Below are 7,024 nucleotides of genomic sequence, written 5' to 3'. Positions count from 1 at the left end.
CTTTTTTACAACCGAATGATTAATTGATTACATTTTATGCAAGTTCAGGGGGTTAACTGAACATTTTATGGAAGTTCAGGGGGCTATCGGAACACTTTGAAAGTTCAAGGGGCCAATCAACCATTTTGGATAAGTTCAGGGAGCAAATGATATATTAAGCCTATAAACGAGGTTATTACTTTATCGAACATTAATTTATCGAGGTTTAACTGATATTACCATTAATTATAAAATCAATAAAATTAACACTATTATATTATTTTTTATTTATTTTTAATGAGCTGGATACTCATATGGAAAAAGAGACATTGGTGCACATAAAATAAGAAAAAACGCATTATAGTCACTTATTTTGTTCTTTCTTTCACACGTACCCTCTCCCACTCCCTAGTAAGACAATATAAAATAAAATAATGTAAAGCATAAAAAACGTGAGTCAACATCTGGAAAAACATAATCATAAACTCTGGCTATAAATTATAGTGCATCTGGGTGGGTGAAGATGAGTAAGAAGAAAAGATATCAAATGGAGAAGATGTTGATTATTATAATTATGATTATGATGACTTGGTTTTGTGATTGCTGTTTGGAGAGCGAGAAAATTGGTCTCTTACAACTCAAATCTTACTTCGATTCTCCGTACCTCTCTTCTTGGGGTTTCGATGGTGCCGAGGAGTGTTGTAGTTGGGAAAGAGTTGAGTGTAATTCCACTACAGATCATATTTCTCAACTACATCTTTCTTCTATAACACAATATTCAGAAGAAGAATGGTATTTAAACGCCTCTTTATTTCTTCCTTTTCAACGACTCAATAAACTCGAATTACGGGGTAATAAAATAACTGGTTGCATTCAGAATGAAGGTACCTCTAATTTTCTTCATTTCCTTTTTCTTTTATTAGGGTAATTAATTTATTAGTCCTTATATTTTGACAAAACATACTGTTTAGTCTTATATTTTCATAAGAGTCTAACGACAGGGACTAAACAGTTCACTGAGAAAAAGGTCAAGGACCTTACCGTGTGTTTTTGAAAATACAGTGACTAAGCAATGTGTTTTTAAAAATATAGGAACTAATAAATTAATTACCCATTTTATTATGTAGAAAGAACATGTGGTTTCGCGGATTTAGAATAAAAATCATTTTTTTTTTGCTAACTGGAGTTTACTCAAAAAATTTCTCAATATATACATGTTATCATGTTATCATTTGAGTGGTCTAAAATCAATTTGTACTAATCAACGTAAGACTTTTCAAAATTAAACTAGATTTGGACAAAAAAAAAAGATTGAGTAGTTTTTAACAAATTTTGAGAAATCCAACGCCTCTCTGTATCCGTCCATGGCCATGAGATTTGTTTTTTGTATGCTAAATACAATTACTATGATCACATGCTAAATACTGTCATGGAACCGATTGAACTAAAATACTATGATCACATGCTAAATACTGTCATGGAACCGATTGAACTAAAAGCTCGAGCTGATAGTTACGGTCACACCCCCACACGCAAATGCCCTTTGGGCTTGCAGCGTGCACAACACAGGCCCATCACGCCATGTGTTTTTAATTTCACAAATTAATGAGGTTGCCGAGACTCGAACCCTCGACCGTTTGGTCCTAGCGGCTCTGATACCATGTCATGGAATCGATTGAACTAAAAGCTCGAGCTGATAGTTACGGTCCAATCACATATCTTATATTAATCTCCGACAAATACTTAGTCTAATTTTTAATATTGATTGAGTTTACAGGCTTTGAAAGGCTATCAGAACTTAGCAATTTGGAGATTCTTGACTTAGGTGAAAACTACTTCAACAACAGCCGCATCTTACAATCTTTGATTAGTCTTCCATTTTTGAAATCATTAAACCTGTATTACAATAAACTGAATGGATCCTTTCATATCTCAGGTAATTTATTTTTTTTTCATTCCCCTAAATTTTGAAAACCAAACAATATTTTATTCATATGTTGTTGATTTTCAAGTAGGAGGTGAAGAATTCCAAAAATTGAACAAGATAGAGAATCTTGTCCTGAGTTTCAATTACTTCAATAGTAACATGTTGTCATCTCTCAACGGGCTTTCATCTCTCAAAACTCTTGATATTGGATACAATTCATTCAAAGGACCCTTTAATTTCAAAGGTTAGATTAATTAACACCAATTAAATTACTTTTTTTAAACAATTTTCTTTACAATGTTTTACTTGTTGGGAATTTTCTAGATTACGACAATTTAGCGGAAGCAATAAATCTCAAAGCATAAGTAATATATTGCTAAAATAACAGTTTAAAACTTGAAAACTACTTTACTGAATTTACGAGGTGTACAAGAGTGTGTTCTCTAGAAACTTTCTAGCGTTACAATGAGATAAAAACAAAATAGTATCACTCAGGTATTTCCCGAAATACCCAAAATAATTATCTCGCTATTTTTATCTCTCCCCAAAATAATTAAACTACCCTCTAAAAATAAAGTACAATTTGCCCTCTCTCACTCTACATCCTCATTCCACTCTCTTACTCTCCAAGTGCCATATATTGACAAATATATATACTCCAAAAAAGTATCACCTGCCAACTAATTGTTGGCCTAATAATTGCCAACAATTAAATGGGTTGGCACCGTCCACCCATATTATATTATATTTATTTATTTTTTAAATAATTACAAATTACAAAAATAATCCTTCACTAATTCAAATTATAAAAACAGTCCTTCATCAATTGGAACTTCGCAATAATTATTATTATTTTTATTTATATATTTATTTTACTTAATTGTTTTAAATTAATAGATTTTCTCAACATTACTCTGGTATATATGCAGAATTAGATGGTTTGAGCAGTCTACAGGAGTTGATTTTGCGGGCAAATCAGATCACCGAATTTATATTATCAAAAGGTAGCATCCACCCAACTCAGGCCTAAAAATTCAACTGTCCCGATGAAATTTTAAAAGTTTCAAAGACCTCGTTATTGTCAAATTGCATTCAATAACTCCATATTCAATCAAACTGAAATTTGTTTCTTTGACTTGGATTGTAATGAGCTGCAGATTATAGAGGTGCATCCAACTTGAGAGTTCTTAATCTTGAACATATGACTGCAGCAGATGGAATATGCAATCTTGTTCTACAATCATTGAAGCAATTTCCAAACATAAAGACCCTTTCACTAAAATATAATAATTTTCAAGGACAAATATTTAGTGAAAGTATGTATATATATATACAGTTTTTAGTTTAATACATTAATTAACTACTCATTCTATTCATTTTAAATGTTGTTTTGTGATTTCTGTAGATTATAAAAGCAAGGTGGAAGAGATTTTATACATTAATTCTTCTGTAGATGAAAATTTCCTTGAGAGCCTTAGTAGAGCATTTCCTTCTCTCAAAGTTTTGTCCTTAACATATCTGAATCTCAATGGCACACTATCTATTGGTCAAGGTATGTACTTCGCAACCGTTTAACTTCATAAATTGAGTAGATATTTGTTGGGTAATTAATTTATTATTCTCTATATTTTGAAAAAAATACACTGTTTAGTCATTGTATTTTTTAAAACAGACGGTAAAGTCTCTAACGTTTTTCTCGATGAACTGTTTAGTCGCTAACGTTTTTCTCGGTGAACTGTTTAGTCCTTGCCGTTAAACTCTCATGAAGATTATGTTAGTTAATTTGGGTTTGTGTTCTTCTTTTTGATTTTCTGAAATCAACTTTGAGTGTTCTTCTTTTTGATTTTCTTCTTAATCATTCAAATTCGTAAACATTGGGTATGTTCTTTTTCTTTCTTGTTCTCCATACAAATAGTTTGAAGGTAAATAGTAAAGGATAATTTAGTCATTTCCGAAGTCTAACAAATAGACGGAGCACTAAACAGTTCACTGAGAAAAAGGTTAGGGACCTTACTATGTGTTTTTGAAAATACATTGACTAAACAATGTGTTTTATCAAAATATAGGGACTAATAAATTAATTAGCCATATTTCTTTAACATATGCATTGTTGTTCTGAATACTTTATTTTTCGTCTTCTTTCCATAATATAGGATCTAGTTTCGAAAATTTGGAACACTTGTACTTGAATAATTCTGCTATGGACAGCAATTTACTACAAAACGTTGGAATAATGAGATCCCTTAAAACTTTATCCTTACCAAGATGTGGTCTCAGTGGCAATATACCTACTTCGCAAGGTATATATATCATCACTTTTCTTGGGTTAAGGTGCAAAAACACCCTTAACGGAGCAATTTTACCCCTAACGTCTAAAATGGTGCAATTTTATCGCTAATGTTGGAAGTCAAAAACAGTTTTACCACTAACGTTGATAAATTGGGTCAATTTGGGAAATAATTCATCAAACTGTCATCTCGGTCATGAATCTTGTCATCTACACTTCACACATGCGTTATTTTATCAGTAACAAATCACAAACATATGTTGGGATGTGAAAAAAATATTAAAAATATATTGTCTTTTGTATGAATTAGACAAAAAAAAAATTCAAAAAAATCACCGAATTTATAAATATTAATCTCCAATTTTATTATTAAATTACAAAAATCATTATATCCTTTTTTTAGAATAAATTAATATGCAATTGGTGCAAAATAAAGAAAAAAATGACTGTATTTTATAATAGTGTTTGAAATTGATCCAATTTATCAACGTTAGGGGTAAAATTTCTCTTGGCTACAAACATTAGGAGTAAAATTGCACCATTTTAGACGTTAGGGGTAAAATTGCTCTTGACCTAAAACGTTAGCGGTATTTTTACACCTTAACCCCTTTTCTTTTTACATTGTTTTTCGTAATTCCGCCATTTCAACTGAAATATTTGTATAATTCTCTAGGTTTGTGCGAGTTGAAGCATCTTCAAGCACTTGATTTGAAGTTTAATGATCTTGGTGGAAATCTACCTTGGTGCTTGGAAAATTTGACTTCCCTCAAATATCTAGATCTCTCTTCAAATCAGTTCAATGGAAACATCTCTTTGTCTCCCTTGTTAAGTCTATCATCCCTCCAATATCTTGACCTCTCTAACAATCAATTTAGTGGAAAGGTTTTGTCTCCCCTTGAGAATTTAACATCCCTCCAATATATAGACATCTCTTACAATTTCTTTGATATCCTAATCTCACTCACTCCCCTTTTCAACCATTCCCAACTCAAATTCTTGTCTGCTGATAATAATGCAATGTATGTAGAAATAGAGAATCATAATTTGAAACCCAAGTTTCAGTTAGAGTATCTCTATTTGAATGGATACGGTGATATTGGAGCAATACCCAATTTTCTATATCACCAAAAGAACCTACAAATGATGGTCTGTCTAACCTTAAATTGAGAGGTAGGTTTCCATATTGGTTATTAGAGAATAACAAAAGTCTAGGATATCTTTATTTAAACAATAATTCTCTTTCAGGGCCTATTTTGCTTCCAACTAATCCTCATGTGAACTTGAATTACTTGGACATTTCTGACAATTTCTTCAATGGCTATATCCCTCCACAAATTGGAGTATACTTCCCAGGTTTGATTGAGTTAGATATGTCCAGAAATGAGTTTAAAGGTACCATTCCAGATAGCCTCTGTAACAACACTGGCTTTGTATTTTTAGACATGGGTCAAAACAATATATCCGGGAGAATACCAAAGTGCATAGGAAATATGCATCGACTTCAAGTTTTGGATCTCTCAGATAACATTATTTCTGAAACTCTACCTTCAAATTTTAGCTCTTCATTTCTTGTAGTCAACCTCTCTAAAAATAGGCTACAAGGATCATTGAACAATGCATTTTATTATTGCTTCAAGCTATTAGTGTTAGATCTTAGCCATAATAATTTTTCTGGAAGTCTTCCATCTTGGATTGACAGATCTTCTCAACTTAGTTATCTTTTCTTGGGATATAATAATTTGCAAGGGGAAATCCCAATTGAAATTTGCAACCTGGAGCACTTCAGTTTTCTTGATCTTTCTCACAATAGGATTTCTGGCCATATTCTACCATGTCTAAATTTTACTAGCTTCTCCAGTTTAGAAGATGCTATTATTCCAATAGCAGAACCCTTGGAGTTAACAGTGAAGGGTGCTACATATTCCTACGAAGAACAAATTTTGAGTTATATGTCTGGAATTGATTTATCGTGTAACAATTTGACTGGCCAGATTCCTAAAGAAGTTGGAGAGCTTAGAAATATCAAAGCACTAAACTTTTCTCACAACAGTTTGACTGGAAGAATTCCTCCAACATTTTCCAAATTGAAAGAAATTGAGAGTTTAGACCTTTCGCACAATAACTTGCAAGGAGCAATTCCCCATCAGCTTACACAGTTAACCAGTATCGCGGTTTTCAATGTGTCATACAATAATTTATCTGGCCGAACACCGGATAATGTGGCACAATTTGCAACATTTAATGAAAACAGTTATAAAGGAAATCCTTTTCTTTGTGGTTGGCCGTTGTCAAAAAGTTGTGATGCCGTAGAATCGCTTCCGGCAGCAAAAAAATTACCTTACAATGAAGAAAGTGACAATAGCTTCATTGACATGGAGGTTTTTTATGTGAGCTTTGGTATAGCGTATGGAACGGTGTTATTATCGGCAATTGCAGTTTTGTATATAAATCCATATTGGAGAAGAGTTTGGTTTTGCTATATTGAAATGAGTATAAACAAATTCTTATGATTTTATAATTCAAAATATTCCCTTTTTTCAACGTTCAAGTTTCCTAAATTTTGTTGGACATTCTATTAATATGTGCAGAATTGATATAAATTGAACTTACTCTAGCGGTGGGAAATGTTTTACTTTGATAATATATAAGTTTTGTTTTTTCCATTTATGTTTTTTCATAAGAAAAGTAAGTGTTCCGTACATTTAAAAAATGGGAAAATTACAAATCTGGGTCAATTTAATAGCCCATTTACATATTATGACTACTTCACTCACTTCTTACCGATCTAGATATTTTAACTTCATTTGGACAAAAATACCCTCATCTTTCCC

At 32.0% G+C, this 7,024-nt stretch overlaps 1 pseudogene; it reads left to right on the top strand.

The window, feature by feature from the left end:
• The first annotated feature begins 502 nt into the window (after window positions 1-502).
• On the top strand, window positions 503-6,703 carry LOC136210443 (cuscuta receptor 1-like; annotated as a pseudogene).
• The last annotated feature ends 321 nt before the right edge of the window (window positions 6,704-7,024 follow it).

The sequence above is a fragment of the Euphorbia lathyris genome, unplaced genomic scaffold (genome assembly GCF_963576675.1).
Source record: "Euphorbia lathyris unplaced genomic scaffold, ddEupLath1.1 SCAFFOLD_26, whole genome shotgun sequence".
Taxonomy (NCBI): Eukaryota; Viridiplantae; Streptophyta; class Magnoliopsida; order Malpighiales; family Euphorbiaceae; genus Euphorbia; species Euphorbia lathyris.
Note: the sequence above shows the minus strand (reverse complement) of the source record. Positions and strands in the feature narration are given on the sequence as shown.